The sequence below is a fragment of the Choloepus didactylus genome, chromosome 19, assembly GCF_015220235.1.
Source record: "Choloepus didactylus isolate mChoDid1 chromosome 19, mChoDid1.pri, whole genome shotgun sequence".
Classification (NCBI taxonomy): Eukaryota; Metazoa; Chordata; class Mammalia; order Pilosa; family Megalonychidae; genus Choloepus; species Choloepus didactylus.
In genome coordinates, this window is record NC_051325.1 from 233,322 (window position 1) to 254,184 (window position 20,863).

At 39.2% G+C, this 20,863-nt stretch overlaps 1 protein-coding gene across 3 annotated transcripts in view; it reads right to left on the minus strand.

Moving 5' to 3' along the window:
* The window catches only part of LOC119516126 (zinc finger protein 596-like), a 117,729-nt gene that overhangs the window by 95,809 nt on the left and 1,057 nt on the right, over positions 1 to 20,863 (minus strand). The window lies entirely within an intron of this gene.

Consider the following 20,863-nt stretch of genomic DNA (forward strand, 5'->3'; position numbering starts at 1 on the left):
TTCTGTAGGTGACGAATGTCCTCATCAACCGCCGCTCGGAGGTGAGTTAGGGCGGAGCCTTGACTGGCTAATGCAGCGATTCCGGTGCCAGCGCCTGCAAGACCTAGGAGGGAGGCAATTGTGAGGGCGGTGATGGGCTCTCGCTTTTGCAGAAGGGCGGGATTTGCAGTCCTTTCTAGGCGGAGGAAGAAGTCTTCCTCGCTGTGGTATAAGACCCTAGGGATAAGGACAATTAGGAGGCAAGTTTCATTAGTGGTATTGAGGGTTTGCACATTAAGGCAGGGAGTAAGTCCTGTAGAGGAGCACAGCCATTGGGAGGAGTTGTGGGGAATAAGAAACTTGGCAAAGCTGCTGGGAGAGGAGTAGTTGGTACAAGCTGTGAGGCTGGGAGAGTTACTTGAGCGAGGACGGATGCACTTTCCTGTAAAGGAGACTGAATGAAAAGTTAGAGGGACGGCAGAGGTATTCCAATTGCATTTCGAGGGGCTGTCCTCTGTGTTTTCTGAAAAAGAGAGGTTGGAGGCGACCGGCTCATACAGGGGGGAGGAAGTGGAGAGGCAAAGCCAACAAGAGGAGGTAAGATTGGGGTTGGAGGAATTCACTGAGGTGAAGGCCGCTTGGATAAGGCCGAGGAGGGGAGAGGAGTAGCGAGAGGAGTGGCGAGAGGGGGGTAGAGGAGGTCGGGGTGGTGGGGTTGGCGATGCATTGTTTGCAGCTGAGGTGCGGCTGGTTGGAGCTGAGGTGCGGCTGGAGGGCTGTGGAAAAAGGGGGTTCACTCGGACTGGGGTCCAGGCCCAGGTGTACTGTTGTCATCTGGTGCACCAGGTTGCGGAGACGACGGCGTTCTCGTCTCGTTAGACGCGTGGTTGCTGGTGGTGGGCCGGATTGCCCTTCCTGGGATCCAGATTGGTTGTGCTGCATCATCTGGGAAAACACAAGCAAACCCGCGCCCCTGGGCGAGGAGTGGGGAGGGACCCTTCCAGGCATTATTCTCTGGGTCCTTCCAGTAAACCATTGGGGCCTGGGTGGGCCTATACGAGGGCCCCCAATGTTTATGTAGGGGCGAAAGCCCTTCTTTATTGAATGTGAGTAGATTAAGGTGAGAAGGTGCTTTATCAATGGCCGAGTCTCCCGGGAAAAAGGTGGAAAACGCGAGGACTCGGCAGACTTGATACGTGTAGAGGCTGTCTGTGAAAATGTTTACTGGGTGGTTGCAGTGGGCGTTTAGCGCGTATGACACCGCCAGAATTTCCCCCACTTGAACTGAATGAAGGTTGACATAGCTGAATAGGCGGGGTTCCGGGTGGTCCTGGGAATAAGAGAGGAAGGCGAAACGGGTTTTGGAGGCGTCAGTGAAGACGGTAGTGGCACCCGGGATGGGTGCAGAGGAGGGGAAAGGATGGAAGGGGCTGCGGAAGGGAAGCTTGGCGAGCCCCTGTAACAGTCGATGGCTAGGATAGTGGCAGCTGAATTCCCCCTGAAATCCTTCCAAGAGGATTTGCATGTCCGGGTTATCACGTATAAACAGGCGGGTTTGGCCTGCGTCCAGGGGCCAAACAATTTTTTCCGGCGGCTCTCCGAATACATGAACAGCCAGGGTGACTAGATCTGAAGCTAGGCTGATCCAGAGCCGCACTGCGGGGCAAATTTTCCTAAGCCGGCTTTTAGCAGGGTGCACTCAAAGTAGACGGCCTGGCACGGGAGTGGGGGCAGGGGCAGCGCTGTCCTAAGGGTTGCCTTGAGGTGTAGAAGGCAGCCAGGGGTTGTTAGTCGGCAGGGTGGGAGGAGTAGCGGCAACTGCCGGTAGCGGCTCCGAGGGGGAGGTCGCCGAAGGGGGAGGCCCCAAGCGTCGCAAGATGGCGACGCGGTAGGCGTGGCCAAGACACAAGATGGCGGACCAGCCCCGCCCTGTGAAAGGGCGGGGTCTAAGGCACAAGATGGCAGACTAACTCCACCCTGTGAAAGGGCGGGGTCTAAGGCATAAGATGGCGGACTAGCTCCGCCCTGTGAAAGGGCGGGGCCTAAGGCATAAGATGGCGGACTAACTCCGCCCTGTGAAAGGGCGGGGCCTAAGGCGTAAGATGGCGGACTAACTCCGCCCTATGAAAGGGCAGGGCCTAAGGCGTAAGATGGCGGACTAGCTCCGCCCTCTGAAAGGGCGGGGTAAAGCGCATGCGGTTTCCAGCCGGGCTTAGGGCTGACGTCATCACTAGAGCACTTCCTCCCCTCAGTAGAAGAAGGAGGAAGTTCGCCATTTTGGAGCAGTCTGGGGGGGCGGTTGCAAAGAGGTACACGGCGCCAAACAAAGAAAGAAACACACAAAGGACTACAGCAAAGTAATGGAGGGGAAGAGGGAGAGCGTTAGGAGGAATGGGGGTTATAGAAGAAAAGGACGAGAGGCAGACGGAAGAATGGGTAGTGGGGAAGGGAGGAGCGGCTCCGGAGCGGCGAGGGAGAGGCGGCCCCTGACGCGGAGCGGCGAGGGAGAAGCGGCCCCTGACGCGGAGCGGCGAGGGAGAGGCGGCTCCGGGAGCGGCGAAGGAGAGGCGGCCCTTACCTTGCAGGCGAGGAGAAGGGGAGCTGGAGAGGCGTCCGGGCGAGCGGGTGGTGTACTGGATCGCTGCGTGGAGAGGTCGCGCCCCACGTTGGGCGCCAGTTGCAGTCGTCGTTGATTTGTCTGAGGGGGGGGGGGCGGCCGGTTGCTGAACCCTCGGCTCTCGGCGTTGCTCAGAGGGTACCGGCGGCGGGGGCTCTTTCCCGGAGGCGAGGGCGAGGCGGGGGACTGGGCCCTAGTCCCCGGCGTAGGCGTGCAAGGAGGGCGGCGAGAAGGAGCAGGCGGGACACGGTTCTTTGAGGGATGATGAAACCAAGAGAGCTTTATTAGGGGAGAGCACCAGCTTATATTGGGCGCTTAGGGGGCGGGGTAGCTGTAGAGGTCAAAGGCTTGGATTGGTTCAGAGAGGGCGCGGAGGTTGATAGACAAGGGGCGGGAGTAGTTCCGGTGACTGTGCATGCACACTGGCGGTGGGGGAGTTGCTCTGGCAACGGGGAGTGTCCAGGCGAGATAAGGGGGTGGGGAAAAGGCGGTTCCCTCCGGCAAGCCTCTCCCAACAGTAGTATTTTGGGTGAGGAAATGGGGCCTGCCTCCGCCCTCACTTTCCCAGGCCTGGGGGGCTGTGGAGGGCGCTGTCGCCCGTGCCCACCACCCTCCCCAGGGGCGGATCCGGTCCCCTGGCCCAGGCCCGCCAAGTTGAAGCACGTAATCAGTGTCCCGCATTGGGGTATGGTAGGAACATGTTGAAAGAAATGTAGTTATTTTAGGTTGTTTTTCTTATTCCTTTGTTTAGTTATGGGTTGTTAATTTTCTTGTTGTATGGTAGGAACATGTTGGAAGCAATGTAGTAATTTAATGTTTTTTTAGATTGTTTTTTACTTTTTCCATAAATAAAGTTGAAAAAAAAACAAACCTTGGCAACAGCCAAATGGGTAAAATGAAGAGGAGAGGGCGATTAAGAAAAAAGAAATTACATTTTCTTTTATGGATAACTATTATTCCAGTAGTATTTGTTAGATTTAAGCTCATCTAGAATAGAAAAAAACAAAACAAAACTCTATATTTGCCCTGATTTCCATCAATCTCATAGTCAAATTTTAATCTGACCACAGCAGATCTTTTGACCTTTACAGATGACCATAAATATTTTCTACCTTTTTCTCAACTCGATGTCTCCTTATATTCCTGTTTTATCCAAGTGCTTTAACTTTTCATTTGATGTTGGAGGGAATGTATTAATCCTTTGCAGAAACTGTTTTATAAAATAGTTTCAAAACAATGTTCATAAACCATTTTGAAGGTCCATCGAGGCAACTCCACTTATTTTTTAAATAATTACATAAATTTAATCAAATGACTTTCTACACACTAATAAATGTAACAGCCTCAGACAAATTACTGTTTGGCATCAGGTGAAAAAATTGGCTGGTGGATGGACTGACTTTTTCTTTTTTCTACGCATTCGACCTTTTATATTAACGTTGGCGAAGTAACCAGAATTTTTATCTCAAAGGGTAAAAACAAATATCATTAAACTGCTCCATTTTACAAATTAAAAAACTAAAATATGATTCAAGGACATGATCAAAATCGCCTAGGTAACAGAAAATAGACCTACTACTAGAGTTCACATTTATTCAGTGTTATTTTCACTTAAGTAAAATATTTTTAAAAACACAAAGATTTAATACATTATGCAAAATTATTTCTGTCTGAACAGACAGTTATCAGTAAAACTGTTACTTAAAATAGGAAGGAGAAGATGGCAGCATAGAGAGGAGTGGAAATTAGTTAGTACCCCTCCCCGAGCAACTAATTAAAAAAGAGGAACAACCAGTAAAAGACCTGGAATAACTGCTGAGAGATGACCACTACTGGTCACACACCGTGCAACAATCTGAAATGGGAGAAATGCCCGAGATTGCAGCATAAAATATGTAAGTAAAAACTGCAGAACCGAGCCAAGAACCCCCTCCTTCATGGTAGCCTGAACTGCAAAGCCTCATGATGCTATAGAGCAGCACTCTCTGAACAAGTGAATATACCTCAGCCCAGGTGCAAGTGGGATTTTAATATTAACCACTAAATACAAACTACGAATCACCAACAAGCAGGCAGAAGCTTTTGGTGACGACTGACCTTGGAGAGTCAGGGGACGTATCTGTCTCAGGATGCGGAGCCCAAAGGATCGGATGCTATCTCTGGCCGATGGGTGAATCTGGGGGCTGTAGACTGACCCTGAAAGGGGGCTTTCTGTCCGTTTCTCTCTCTCTCAACCTGGGCAGCTCAGTGGAGAAAGCCTCAACCATTTTCAGCTTGCAGTACTCTGCAATAGAGAAAGCCTCAGCCATTTTAAACTTGCAGCACTCTGACCCAGACAAGGGTGGAGATAAGAGAATCAGAGAAACAAGGAATCTATTTATATACAAATGACCTCTCTCTAGGGGTATATCTTCCAGAGAGGAAAGAGGTGGGGCCCAGCTCTACTACCTGCCTTCCATTCAGAACCAGACCCCAGAACCTGGGGGAAAACAGCCAAGGGACACACATCCTTACACCAATCTGGAATGACAGGCTGACAGGCACCACCTGCTGGGCAGAAAAGCACAGGGTGTGTCCATCCTCTAAGACATCCCATCAGGGAAACCAGATACTGGATATTTCTTCCTTCTGGGAAATACCTGTTCTCATCTGGGAAAACCTGACTGGGGTGGCCAAGGAGGTCAGATGCCTAGGCAACAGAAAACTACAACCTACACTAAGAAAAAATGAAGTTATGGCCCAGTCAAAGGAAAAAACTTATACTTCAACTGAGATACAGGAATTTAAACAATTAATGCTAAATCAACTCAAAAAGTTTAGAGAAGATATGGCAAAAGAGATAAAGGCTATTAAGAAAACACTGGGCGTACATAAGGCAGAAATCCAAAGTTCGAAAAAACAACTGGCAGAATCTATGGAAATGAAAGGCACAACACAAGAGATGAAAGACACAACGGAAACACACAACAGCAGATTTCAAGAGGCAGAAGAAAACACTCAAGAACTGGAGAACAAGGCACCTGAAAGCCTACACACAAAAGAACAGATAAGAGAAAAGAATGGAAATATATGCGCAACATCTCCAGGAACTTAAGGACAAAACAAAATACAGGAATGTATATATCATTGGTGTCCCAGAAGGAGAAGAGAAGGGAAAAGGGGCAGAAGCAATAATAGAGGAAATAATCAAAGAAAATTTCCCATCTCTTATGAAAGACATAAAATTACAGATCCAAGAAGCACGGCATACTCCAAACAGAATAGATCTGAATAGGCCTATGCCAAGACACTTACTAATCAGATTACCAAATGTCAAAGACAAAGAGAATCCTGAAAGCAGCAAGAGAAAAGTGATCCATCACATACAAAGGAAGCTTAATAAGACTATGTGTGGATTTCTCAGCAGAAACTATGGAGGCAAAAAGGAAGTGGTGTGATATATTTAAGATACTGAAAGAGAAAAACTACCAACCAAGAATCCTGTATCTGGGAAAACTGTCCTTCAAATATGAGGGAGAGTTCAAAATACTCTCTGACAAACAGGCAATGAGAGAGTTTGTGAACAAAATACCTGCTCTACAGGAAATACTAAAGGGAGCACCACAGACTGATAGGAAAAGACAGGAGTGAGAGGTTTGGAACACAATTTTGGGTGACAGTAGCACAGCAATGTAAGCACACTGAACAAAGATAACTACGAATATGGTTGAAAGAGGAAGGTCAGCAGCATCTGGGACACCAGAAGAAAAGAGGAAAGATAAAGACTAGGACTGTACAACTCAGTGAAACCTAGAGTGTTCAACAATTGTGATAAAATGTACAAATATGTTTTTCATGAGGAGAACAAATGAACGTCAACCTTGCAAGGTGTTAAAAATAGGGAAGTATTTGGGGAAAAACATAATCAACGTAAACTAAAGTCTATAATTAACAGAATCATTGTATTATGCTTCCTTTAATGTAACAAAGGCAATATACCAAGGTAAATGCAGATAAAAGGGGGGGCATAGGGGAGGGGTGAGAGACGCTTGGCATTGGTGGTGTTGTCTACCACCCCTCTACTCTACTCCACCTCTTTACTCTACTTTGATCTAAGGTTATCTTTCCTTTTGCTGCTTCCTAGCTGTCATGCTGGGTTTTTTGTTTGTTTTTCTCTTTCTTTTTCCTTTTGCCTCTCTGCCTTCTTTGACTCTTTGTTCTGGTTTGCTAATGCTTCCAGAATGCAAAACACCAGAGATGGATTGGCTTTTCTAAAAGGGGGTTTATTTGGTTACACAGTTACAGTCTCAAGGCCATAGTGTCCAAAATGTCATCAGCAATCAGATACCTTCACTGGAGGATGGCCAATGGTGTCCGGAAAACCTCTGTTAGCTGGGAAGGCACGTGGCTGGCGTCTACTCCAAAATTCTGGTTTCAAAATGGCTTTCTCCCAGGATGTTCCTCTCTAGGCTGCAGTTCCTCAAAAATGTCACTCTTAGTTGCACTTGGGATATCTGTCCTCTCTTAGCTTCTCTGGAGCAAGAGTCTGCTTTCAACAGCCGTCTTCAAACTGTCTCTCATCTGCAGCTCCTGTGCTTTCTTCAGTGTCCCTCTTGGCTGTAGCTCCTCTTCAAAACATCACTCACAGCTGCACTGAGCTTCCTCTGCCCGGTAGCTCATTTATATAGCTCCAGTGATCAAGGCCCACCCTTAATGGGTGGGGTCACGCCTCCATGGAACTACCTCATCAGAGTCATCACCCACAGTTGGGTGGGGCACATCTCTATGGAAACACTCAAAGAATTCCAACCTAATCAGCACTAAAATGTCTGCCCCACAAGATTGCATCAAAGAATATGGCTTTTTCTGGGGGACACAATACATTCAAACCGGCACACTCTTCCTCCTGCTTTGTGGAAGAAATGTAGATGTCCTTATACAGATAGTGGTGAGGGTGGTGAACACATAAATATGTGACTATACAGGGAACCATCGATTGTTTACTTAGGATGGAATGTATGGGGTGTGAACAAAACCATCTTAAAAAAACGGGTTGATGACAAAAACTTGAGGGCAATATACTGAGTGAAATAAGCAGACACTTAAAGACAAATATTGCAGGGTCTCACTGATAGGAACTAATTATAATACGTAAACTCATAGACATGAAATATAAGTTACCAAGATATAGAATGAGGCTAAAAAATGGGGAGCAGTTGTTTAGTATGGGCAGAATGTTCAACTAGGTTGAATTTAAATGTTCAGAAATGAACAGAGGTGACGGTAGAACATTGTGAGAATAACTAACAGTGCTGAATGGTATGTAAATGTGGTGGAGAGGGGAAGCTCAGAGTCATGTATGTCACCAGAAGGAAAGCTGGAGGTTAAAAGATGGGAATGTATAAAACAGAGAACCTTGTGGTAAGCAATGTCCAAGATTAACTGTACAAATATTAGAAATCTCTTCCATGAACCAGAACAAATGTATGACAGCACAACTAGAAGTTAATAATAGAGGGCATATAGGAAAACTTATATATCTATTGCAAACTATATACTACAGTTAGTAGTATTTCAACGTTCTTTCATAAACAGTAACTAATGTACTATACCAATACTATGAGTCAAAAATGGAGGGCGGGTGGTTAGGGATATGGGAGGATTTGAGTTTCCTTTTTTTTTTTTTGTCTATTTCTTTTCTGGAGTAATGAAAATGTTCTAAAAATTGAACAAAAATTAATTGGGTGATGGATGCACAGCTGTATGATGGCACCAGGGGCAACTGATTGTACACTTTGGATCTTTGGATAATTGTATGGTATGTGAACGATCACAATTTAAAAAAAAAATACAATAACTGAAGGGAAAAATTTGCAAGAAGAACTCAATATTCAGTTTGAACTGGCAGTGAAAAGAATTAGTAAACATGAAAAAAGATCAGGAGAGATTATGCAGTTTGATGCACATGAAGAAAAAAAAGAATAAACAAAAATAAATACAGCCTCAGAAAAATGTGGATCATCGTTAAGCACACCAATGTATATGTACAATGGGGGTGTGAGAAGGATAGAAGAGACAGAAAGGAGCCAAAAATACTCAAAGAAATTATGGCTGGAAATTTCCCAAGATGATGGAAAATGTTAATCTACACATCCAAGAACCTCAATGAACTCCAACTATTATCCTATGATAACACAAAGAGATTCACACACAGATCATGGTAAAAAATGCTGAAAGACAAAGCGAAAATCTTGAAAGCAGCAAAAGGAAAACAACTCATCAAATACAAAGGAACCCCAATAAATATACCAGTTAACTGTTCATCAGACACAATGCAGGGCAAAAGACAGTGAAACGATATATTCAAAACGCTGAAGAAAAAAAAAAAATACCTGTCTGCCAAAAATCCTATATTCAACAATATTCTCATTCAAAAATGAAGGCACCGTAAATATGTTCCCCCCAGTTCCTCAGGCTGAAAGCAAGTTATACCAGAAAATAATCTGCATCCACATGAAAAAATGAAGAGCAACAGGTAAATGTATTTTTGTAAACATAAAAGATATAAAAGCAAAAAAAAAAAACCTGTTACTTAAAAAGTAGTCAAATAAAGACATACTTCTCATCTGAAAAAATGATGCATTAAAGTATAGTTTTTCTAAGTTGATAAATGTTCTCCTTTTTATCAAATTTTACTCCTAATTTGGACTATTAACTTGCAGTTATTTATTCAGTGTGCCAAAGGACATAATAACAATTTTAAGACATGAAAGTGTCTTATTTTTCTTTTGTATAGCAATTATCTTTATTTTTTTAAACTTTATCAAAAAATTAAAAAAAATTTCAAACAAAACAAAATAATATTTTAGGGTATTTGTTTTTCTTATTCCTTTGTTTTGTTTTGTTAGCAACTGTCTTTAATATTATATCCCAATACCTTGGTATTTTTAATTTAATTCAATTGAATAAGCATTTATCCATTTATTTAATTTTCACTCTAATTTACCAAGGATTGTAATAGAGGACAAATTGATCAAGGGCTTAAAAGTAAATAAATGATTGTGATTCAATGTGATAATTTCTAAAACTGAGGAACATGTATGAGGCTGTAGGATTGGAGAGAATGGTTAATTTTACTTGAAGAAAATCAGAAAAGGCATCAAAGGGTACTATTTGAGACCCTGGATTCTAAAATTTGCCAGACACACCACTCATGTCTGTCAAGCAGGACCCAGCCCCTACTCCTAATTAGATTTTTGAGGTATTTTAGATATCTATAATTTCTGGAAACTGGGACTTTTATAGTTTCTGACTCTGGTATTTACCCCATATAGTTATTCAGTTTCTTCCAGTAAGTAAATGCTAAAGATGATTTTTTTTTAATTATCCCTTCCCACAATCTTCAAAATTTAATCCTCAAATAGCATCATATTTCCATTCCATGACAAATACAGGATGTTGGCAATTTTATGAAAAAAAAATAAATTAAGGCATGCAAACTGGAAATTAGTAAAATTATCTGTATTGTGTGATGACATGATCTTATAGAGAGAGACTCTAATAGAATACACATACATTCACACTTACACTCATGTGCATACACACAAACCCTATTAGAGCTAATAAATGAAAGCAGCAATGTTGCAGGGTACAATACTAACTTGCATAAATTAGGATATACCCAGAAGATCTGAAAGCAGGAACACAATCAGACATCTACAAAGCAATGTTCTTAGAGGCATTACAATTGCCAGAAGATGGAAACAACCCAAGTATCCATCAACAGCTAAATAGATACAGAAATGTGGTACATATATATATTACGGAATATTATTCAGCAGTAAGAAGGAATGAAGTCCTGAAGCATGCGACAACATGGGTGAAATACAGTCAGACACAAAAGGACACATATTGTATGATCTCACTGACATGAACTAATTACAATATGTAAACTCATAGACATAAAATATATAATATAAGATGTAGAATGAGGCTGAAGAATGAGGGGCGGGGGGGACAGTTCCTTAGTATGTGTAGAGGTGATGGTAGTATGTTATTGTGAGAATAATTAACAGTGCTGAATGGTGCGTGAATGTGATGGAAAGGAGAAGTTTAGTCCTGTATGTCACTAGAAGGAAAGCTGGAGGATTAAACATGGGAATGTATAATGCAGTAACTCTTGTGATAAATGATGATTGTGATAAACTATACAAAAATAAAGAAGCTCTTCCATGAACTAGAACAAATGTTATGACACTACTACGAAGAGTTAATAATAGAGAGGTTTATAGGATAAAAATGAACCTACTGCAAACTATTTCTACAGTTAACAGTAATATTTTAATGCTCTTTCATGAATAGTAACAAATGTACTACATCAATAATATGGGTCAATAATAGAGGGTAAGGGGTATGGGAGGATTTGGGTGTTCTTTTTATTTATTATTTCTTTTCTGGAGTAATGAATATGCTCTAAAATTCATCATGGAGTTGTATGAACAACTATGTTATTACACTATGAGCCAGCGATTATACACTTTGGATGGTTTGTACAGTGTGTGAATATATCTCAACAAAACTGTATTAAAAATGGAGTGGAAATAGATAGAGCTGAAGTACAACATTGTGTTTGTACTAAACACCACCGGTTATACTGTTTAAAATGGTTAAATTTATGTTATGTGAATTTCACCTCAGTAAAAAGATGTTCAAATAAGCCCAAGCACAGTAATTGCATATATGATTCAAAGAAAACCAATTTTCTCTGGAATATAAAATATACATTTTAATGTTTTTATATAAACATTAATAGTTCTGAATTTTAATAAACATTTCTTATTTCTTTTTCAGGCTAAAATGACACCCTATTCAGAGAAAGATAAAATTAAAATGGCAAATTAAAAAGTAACAAGGATTCTTCTCAAATGTCCAATTCACTTGGGAATGATATGGCAACAAATTTATATCTTGCACTGTGTTTTTTTAATCATATTTTTATTGGAGAATATAACATATATACATGGAAGTGATAACTTTCCAAGTGCAATTTAACAAGTAGTTAGAGAGTATAATTTCCCCTTTTCAAAAACAAATATAATTGGCTTCCAATTTTGCACACAATAACTAGCATCATTTTTAACCTATTCTAGGGGGTACTACCACTCTCAGCCTTTATTATTCATCTGAGTAAACTGTCGTATTCTTGTCACATCATTAGGCAAGTGGAAAACATTCATGTGTATTCATCCTCCATTTATTTTATTTCCAGATTTATTTCAGAGAATTTCAGCCATTTCCCTGTAGAGATCCAATGTGTTACATTCCCTCTTGAATCTCCAAGACCTGTAATATTTCCTAGTACTCATAATACAGTCAAAAGGATTTATGAATAAAGGAATGAGTGAATTTTCAACACTGCCCTTCACAATGGCTTTACATTATTGAACATAAGAGGGTTAAAATTTTATAATTGTCTGGTATTTCCAATCGACATGAACAAGTTAGTGTCCCTCAGAATGAAGCACTGACTAGGTTTATTATCTGCATATCAGGGTGTGACCCCTGGAACATAGACTTTATTAGGTTTATTGAATGTCTGAAAAGGAATCCAAAACAATTTATATTAGAAGCAGGAGAGGGCAGAATTCTGAGAAGACCAAAATGCTGTTTTCCTTTGGAACCAGTCTCAGAACCTGGCTGACCTCACTGAGTCTTCCAATTTTTGAGTTCTGATGAGTTCTCCAAACAACAGATGTGGGCAAGCCTCATTTAATTACTTTTATAAGTCCTGGCTATATTCACATTTTTTTGTATTAAACCAACATCCTACATTTTATTGTGTCAACTCTGGCTTCACCAGTCATTTCCTTTTTTGACTATTAGCATCCTTTTTCCATTTTTGTCTTGAATCTTTTTCATTACTTTTAATTGCCTCCTCCAAGATTCTAGTTTTGTGCTGTTCAATACTGTAAACGTTGAATACAGTTAAAGGACATGTGGCCATTACACTTGAAATAAATAAATTTAAGTAAAAGTAAAATATTTGGTTCCTCAGAAGCACTAACCACATTTCAAATGCCCAAAAGCCACATGTAGCTAGTAGCTTCTATAATGGACTGTGGAGATATAGAACATTATCTTCATTGTAGAAAGAACTATTAGACATGTTGATCTGGATCTTAGATATTTCTTCCATTTTTTATAATTATAAAAGATTTATTTTTTGCTTTGTTCTATTAATTCCCTTCTATATTTCCTCAAATGATGCTTTCTTGTATTTCTTTTAACTTCTTGGGGTAAGGGTTAATATCATTTAATTATTTCTTTTAAATATCGTAAGTATTTTTCATAATATAAAGCCAATAATTTTCCTAGGAATATTGGTTTGGCTTAGTGACTTTAGCAATTTTATGTAATATATTCATTATTTTTTTCATAATGTACATTTTTAAAATTTGTGACAAGTTTATTCAGAAGAGTTTTCCCATTAATTTTCAGTTCATCAATTATATTTTCTGGTTTTATTTTCTTTCAAATAGAGAATATTGGTTATCCATTTCAAATTTTTGGTTTTTCTCCATCTTATTTTTATGAACCCTTTGTTCACTGGGTCCACGAACCCTTTAAAGACAGATTTTTGGGGGGATATGGTACTTTCATATGCACAACTACAGAATTCATTCTACTTTTATTTTTTGAGAAAGTGGAAAGGATTTTTATTGTGAAAACAAGTAAGAAATCCCATGCTGAATTTCTGTGAATGTGGAGGAAAGGGGAAGTTTAGAGTCATGTATGTCACTAGAAGGAAAGCTGGAGATTAAAACATGGGAATATGTAACACAGTGAATCTTGTGGACAACTCCTGTGATTAACTGTACAAATATTTAAAAAGTTCTTTCATAAACTGTAACAAATGAATGACACTATTACAAAGATTTAATAATAGAGGAGTTTATGGGAATAAATGTATTTATTGCAAATGGCACTATAGTTAAGAATAATATTTTAATACTGTTTCATCAATAGTAACAAATGTACCACACCAATACTATAGGTCAATATTAGGGGGTATTAAGGAGTAAGGGAGGATGTTTTTGTTTTTTATTTTTGTTTCTTTTCTAGAGTAATGAAAATGTACTAAATCATTTGGAATATTTTCTAAATGTTTCATGCTCAACTATGAGTATATTAAGAAATTCCAATATTCTAAAATAGTTTCATTAAACGATTCATTGCAAAAGGCAAGTGAGAAATTTAAAGCTCAAGAGACTTCTGTGTCATGCCTTACAGAAAACACTTTTAAACAGCAAAAATTCTTAAGTTAAAGCTATAAGCTCTCTACTCAGTTCTGTCTGTAGATATATTGTATGATATTTTCCTACCTCTGAATGGTATTACCAAATTAACTTATAAAACTCCTTAAAAGAGCTCTATTGAAACTGACAAGGATAAATAAGCACTTATATGAAAATTAGTACACCTGAAGTTCCAGAAATTAAGGAAACCAAAATTCCCAATGAAAAAAGACTATTCATAGAATGAATTTGAGTGTTTTGAAGAAAATTAAAGTTCTCATAATTCAGAAAACCTTTGGCAAACAGGATTAATTTAATATTATTAGTTAAATAAAAATAGCAATGTCTTTGGAATTATCAATTTAAGAACTATATAGGCATATAATTTTACTCCACTTGGGTGTGTTCTTCCTAAATTTATACAGGATTACTGATCAAATAAACTAGCATTATATCTAGTAGACCTCTAAGAGGATGAAAAGTATAAATCTGTATTTAAAGAATAATTGTGTTTTGATGGATGGTAGCTTGAAGACAGTTTTCAAGATATTTCTGATAACTTAAATATGTAAAGTATGCAAGATGTGTTTTGTTAAGGGAAAAGAAGCAGTTTTGTCTTAAAGTAAAGTAACACTGCAGAATGAGAAACAGGAGTATGTAAGACCATCTTAATGGTATAGAAAGTTGTAGCAAGATTACAGAAAAAGGCATTTTATTTGACATGGTTAAGGTCTAAAATTTGATAGGTTTATAGGACTTTTAAGTTTTCTCATCAGACAGTATCTCATCAGGCAAAACTAGAACTTGGTTTTCTCCCTGTTAAAATGAGTTTTCCTGGATTATTGGTCTGCTCTTAATAAGACGTTATATCTTCTTAAACTCAAACTGTCATTGGGATTTTCCAGAGGGCCCTGGGAAATCTCAAAAAAAATTCCTCCAAGGTTAAAACCTCGGAAATAGAAAGGTGCTAAAACTAGTTAGGTTTATTCCATGTTATCAGTTGCATGGGAAGTGTTACCAATTTAAAAAGGATTTCTAACCTATGGTTAAATTTATAGGATATGTTAATATAAACATATCAGAAGTTATATAAAGTTCTTAGAGATTTGTCAATATCCTCACTGTCCATGAGATGTCTAAGTACTTATGTGCCTGACAACAGTAATATTATAGTTCATAAGTCCAGTTATTCTTAAAATTTTTATGTTTAATGAACACTCATCAGATCATTTGTAAAGTAGTCTGTCATCTACAGATAGTTTTTATTCTCATGCTTCCCTGAAAACATTTGTAATCAGCTACAGGCCTGTGTCCTTCATGTTCAGCAGAAAGGACTATCTCAGACACCTATGAAAAGAACTATATAAAGTTCTCTGAGGCACCAGCTTCTAATGACATTGCTTAAATAACTTTCAAATCATACCACCGGACTGTGCCAACATTTCCAGAATTCAAGTGTAGAAGTTGATGGGTTCATGAGATTGCTAACACAAGATCAAATGAAACAAGGATTAATTACCTAGGACTAAATGAACTGATAAAGAATTATTATAGTTTTGTTTGGATTAATACCAATGTTTTACAGCTCTACTTTCTAGATACAAGGAATCCCTTACCCTTTTTCCTTAAACTACCTACAATTCAAGTAGCATTCATTTTTATCACCCTGCCAGACTCCTCCAGAATTCTGAAACTATTATTTAATGTTATCTTTTTGGCAATGTAATTATTCACAAAGGCTTAATCAGAATCTGTCATCCTTGATAGGGAGGCCCTGTTACCTAAGCAAGTCTTAGGAATGGTAACTCAAGGACACAGAAGAAATTCCAAACCTATTGCCTACTGTTGCCTTACCCAAATTGTGTAAAAACTATAGCAGAAGCTGCCAAATTAGTTATAGCCTCAGCAACCACAACTCTAGGCAGACCCAACATTTTTTCCTCCAGAATCTGACTTCTTAAGAGATCCTTCTACTTTCAGCTCATAATCTCTACCTAAGGTGCTTAAATATTCTTAATCCTGCTACTCTCCTACCTTTATCTAATGAGGCAGAATCCCACAACTATAAATTGGTAACTTCACAATTACTGACTTCATGCATGCTCTTAAAACCAACCTAGATGTCATTCTATTTGTTAATCCTTCTTACGATAGAAATTTTGATGGTAAATTCCAAGCAGCCTATTCAGTTGCTACTCACTATGAACTGAATGAATGAGGTAGCCTTCCACAATGTTTTTCTGCACAACAGAATAACCTCTACCCTCTTACCCTAGCCTGCTTTCTAGCTGAAGGAAAATCTGTTAATATCTATACTAATAACAGATATGCTATTGGTCCAATCCATGACCTCACATGCTATGGAAACAAGATGGTTCCTCATATCTTCTGGTACTCCAATTAAAAACAGACAAGTAAATAATGACCTTTCTGCCACTTTACTCCCATCTATGGTTGCCAACAAGATAGAAGTTCACACAGAAAGAACTGAGACTAAAATATTTTTTTAAATGCTCTTACGGATTTTCATGCAGTACAAAGCCTCTACTTAAACAGCAGAGGTTACAGACAAAGTAAAACTGTCTAAATTATCTGAAGAAACTGGTCTTCCCAAAATTTACCTTTGGCCACGATGATTATTTTTAGCGTTCTTTTTGTGAAACACAAACTCTTCTCATATGAATCTGTTACTGGCAGACCTATGTCTTAATTGACACTGACCACTTATTGTCACAAAATGACATGACCCAATTTGCAAATCTTTAATGCATTATGCCAGAGATTATCTCCAACAGGTAAAGGACACCTTTCCTGAATCACATGACAGACACCCCACTAATCATAATCTGGAACCAGGAAACTGGGTCTACTAGAAATGATACCAACAAAAGATAGCCCAAGAACCTGATTAAAAGGGAAACTACCAATTGCTCCAAACTTCTGACACTGCAACTAAATTAAAGGGTGTTGAACCAAGGGCTCACGTACCTAAACTCAAAAGCCTCCAACAGAGTCCTGGACTTGTTTTAACTCAGGGGACTTAATAATCAAACTAGCCAGGAAGTGAAGTAGACCATGTCATGAGGTGGACTACATATTCCCAAAATGATGGAACAAGTCCTCACACAGTCTTTATCTTACTAACACTTACAATGCATAAAATCCATTCTATTTCCTATGTTTTGTCCTTGAACTGGCCTAAAAAGGCAACATCATTGTTCACTTCACCCAGGTCATTTCAAAGGGAGGTAACCTAACAGAATATTGGATTTGTCACTATAAACCCTGATCTATGCACAATGCAGGGAACCCCAATATTCTACCCATAACAAATCTCTTTCTAGTCACAAATGCTTTAGTCACTCTGGATCAAACTGCACCATTTGTTTCGTATCAAACTCAAATACTAGACCCAAGGTCCTCTTTACCCTGCTCTAATCTTTCTTGGACCTATAACCTCATTGTAGACACAACTAGCCTAGAAAATTATAAAGATATCATAGAAGAGCTTGGAGACCTTAATATGCTTGTGCATATACCTCCACAAAATACAAGTCAAATGAAAAATGCATATCCACTTTCAGGTTTAAGAACCTTGTTAGGCCAAAGATTCACAACACAAAAAACTTATGTGTACTGCCAATATTACAGACCCTTGGTTACTTAAGGACAAATGACCATATTCATAATATTGGGTCTATAAACAACATCACCTTGCCTGGAGTTACCTTGTTCTGCAAGGCTATCTTCATTTGAGGAGGCTTTGATAAGGTATTTGCCTGGTCACTAAATTGCCTTACTATCTGGTAAATGTCTGGACAATGTAAACTTGGTCTTCTCACTGCCCCCTCAGAAGTTTACAATCTATACTCTACTCACCTCAATCTTCATTCTCAGACAAAATGGGACTTACCCAGGAAGTTCAGGATTCTAGGTTTGCCTCTTTTGGCAAGTTACTGCTACATTAGCTTGAGTAATCATGAAAAAATGATTAGATATCTATCAATAACAATAGGAGAAATTGCTGAATCTACTGCTAGAGTTATTGCTATGCCACGACAGTCATTAGAACTATTAGCTAAACTTGTTTTAGACAATAGCGTTGTTGTCCTTGATTACTTATCTGAACAAGGAAGCATTCTGCCATTGCCAACACCATCTGTTGTACTTGAGTAAACACTCTCTGGGGTAGCAGAGACACAATTGCATGAAATAACTGAAGAAGCCAACATGGCTCAAAAAGGTAAGGTTTTCCTGAGGGTCATTTTTAAATAACTTTCATTTCAGCTGGTTTAAATCATGGGACCTGACTTTAGAACCATACTAAGAGATAGTATTTGGGCACTTTATTACTCATAGTACTCATTATAGTCCCATGGTGCACTCTTTTCTTTCAAGGGTATTAAACAGGAGTACCCAGCTGCTTGTGAACCAGGAAATGCTTTCTTTATGCCAGGAACACCAAAAAAATAAAAAAAAATGAAAAAGTAAAACTTGACAACATCATAACCAACATCAAAACAACTTGCAATTACTACTACAAGACGTTAGGCAGTAAGCGGGAGTGGTGTTCAGTACCAAAAATTTTGATCACACTTTTCAATTACCAAAAGACAGATCAAAATGGGGGGAATTGTTCAATAAATTAAGTAGGCATGAGATGGAGTCCCTCATGCTAAACTCTATGTCAGCAAACTGAAGGTTAACTAAATTCCTTTCTCTTGTAAGTGCTTGTTCTCCCAGAATGTGAAATCCGAGAACAACCTATCATAATCACCAGCTCCCTTTTCCTTTTGTAGCTTAGTTCATCTGACTCAAGGCTAAGCCAAGGAAAATGTTCCTGTACCAACCAATAAGATTATTTTAAGACTTCCTTGTTCCACCTCTATAAGCTTTGCTGCTGCTCTTCGACTCCACTTCATTTTATGGACTGGTTGATACCCAATTCATGAATCACTTAATAAAGCACTGAGATCTGAACAATTAATTCCCTGTGGAAATTTTTTTTTAGTCTATTGACACAGAAGGCACAAATTTATTACTTGTTCTGATCATTCTGGAGTCCCAGATCTTTCTACGGAAAGGTCAGTTCCTGATGAAGACAAGATAACATCCAAAACATAAAACAGCAGGAATTTGAGACAGGTTTCAAGACAACAACTGAACATATTCACAACGAAGAGAAATAAAAAGGCAGTTTCCCTCTTTGCTTTCTTGAATAAGTTATGTATGTTCACAATGGTATGAGGGTCACTTGGGGAAAAATGTTTTCATATAACAAAATCTTATTTTCCTTCATGCATCAGAAACAAATGGCTTCTGGTACTGGGCTGTACAAGGAAATAAAAATATAGTGACATTATTTCACACAAATTTCAAGACTATAATCTAACTGTGGTAATCATCTTCTTTACTTCAACAAAGTTTAACATCCTTTCAGTTTTATATTAGCTAGTATTCTGAATTTTTTTTCCCTTCATTAGGACTATCACAAAGGAAACTAGTACTGTTTTCAGCATAGGAAAAAGGTCCCTGCCAAGCCTGGCTTTTAACTGCCCAGATCTCAAAGAGATGTTAGGTCCCCCTCACTGACAAGGCCAAGAGCACTCTTCCAGAACAGTGTCAATCCAGTAAAATTGGAGTTAAATTAATATCACTTTCAAGGGCAAGAAAAGATACACAAGACTAGTATTTGCTCTGTGTGACACATAAAATGCAAGCATCCCTCCAATAACAGGGGCTCAAAAAGTACTGCATGAAGCACTGGATATAGGACACAGTGATTCATCAGGACTATCACAAAGGAAACTAGTACTGTTTTCAGCACAGGAAAAAGGTCCCTGCCAAGTCTGGCTTTTAACTGACCCAGATCTCAAAGAGATGTTAGGTCCCCCTCACTGACAAGGCCAAGAGCACTGTTCCAGAACAGTGTCAAGAGGGCCAAGGTTGTTCAAACTAGTCAATGAACTCCACTACTCCATGATTTGTTAACGTACATGTTCCTAGTGGTAAAGGAATTAAGAACCTCAGGTTTTGGAACATCACAAACATTATTTACCTAACATTTGCCCTACTTGTCTAGAACAAATGATGGAAAATTAGGTAATAAGGTCCCCAAACACCACTGTTGAAATTATTTAATCTAACTTTAAACTAAAGCAGTAAAAAATGGGTTCTTCCACATAATAAAGGCAAGTTTGCACTAATGTTTCTCAAAAGCCAATTATGTCTCCAGCTCTAGCTTCAGTTTAACAGATTCTTATAAAATATACTTTTAGTATATCAGAGTCAAGATTAAAAAAAGGGAGTGTAGATCAAGACATCCTCTATCCAGGGTCACTGGAATAGAAAATACTTTAGAAGACATCCTTTATCCAGGGTCCCTGGAATAGCAAATACTTTAGAACCCAGTGGACATACACACATTCAAGCCATGGGGTCTAACATAAGTCTGTGCTGACTGTTTCTTCCCTTCCATTACATGTCCATCTTGTGTGGCTTGAAGCTTGCTGGATCCTCAGCTGTTCAGGTGTTCTGGACATGGGTCAGTTCTTTTAGAGAGGGCTTCTAAACTCCTGTAAAGGCCTGGGTAGCAAAGCTCTGTGAATCAGAGGGACCGTGGGCCAAAGATGCTCCATTTTTATAATGTGTTTCTGTACTTCTCCCCAATCCCAGATTCTATACTGCTAGAATCTGATACACATAAAGCTATGGAAAACCCAGAAGTGTATCAACTTCTGGTTTTCACTTAAGGGAAGAGTGGTATGTCCTCCACATACCTAGATCACTAGTTTAAAGACTGTAAATTGTCCTGATTGATAAGTCAAGACAGTGAGCCTAAAATAAACGGTAGTTTAAATCATATATTCATTTTAAGTATGAGTGAAACCTATGACCCATATAAATTAAAAAATGTTACCAGATGACCAGTAGCTGGAATAATGATCCAGATATTTCTATACTTAATTACATAGTTATTTGTCATCGATAAGAA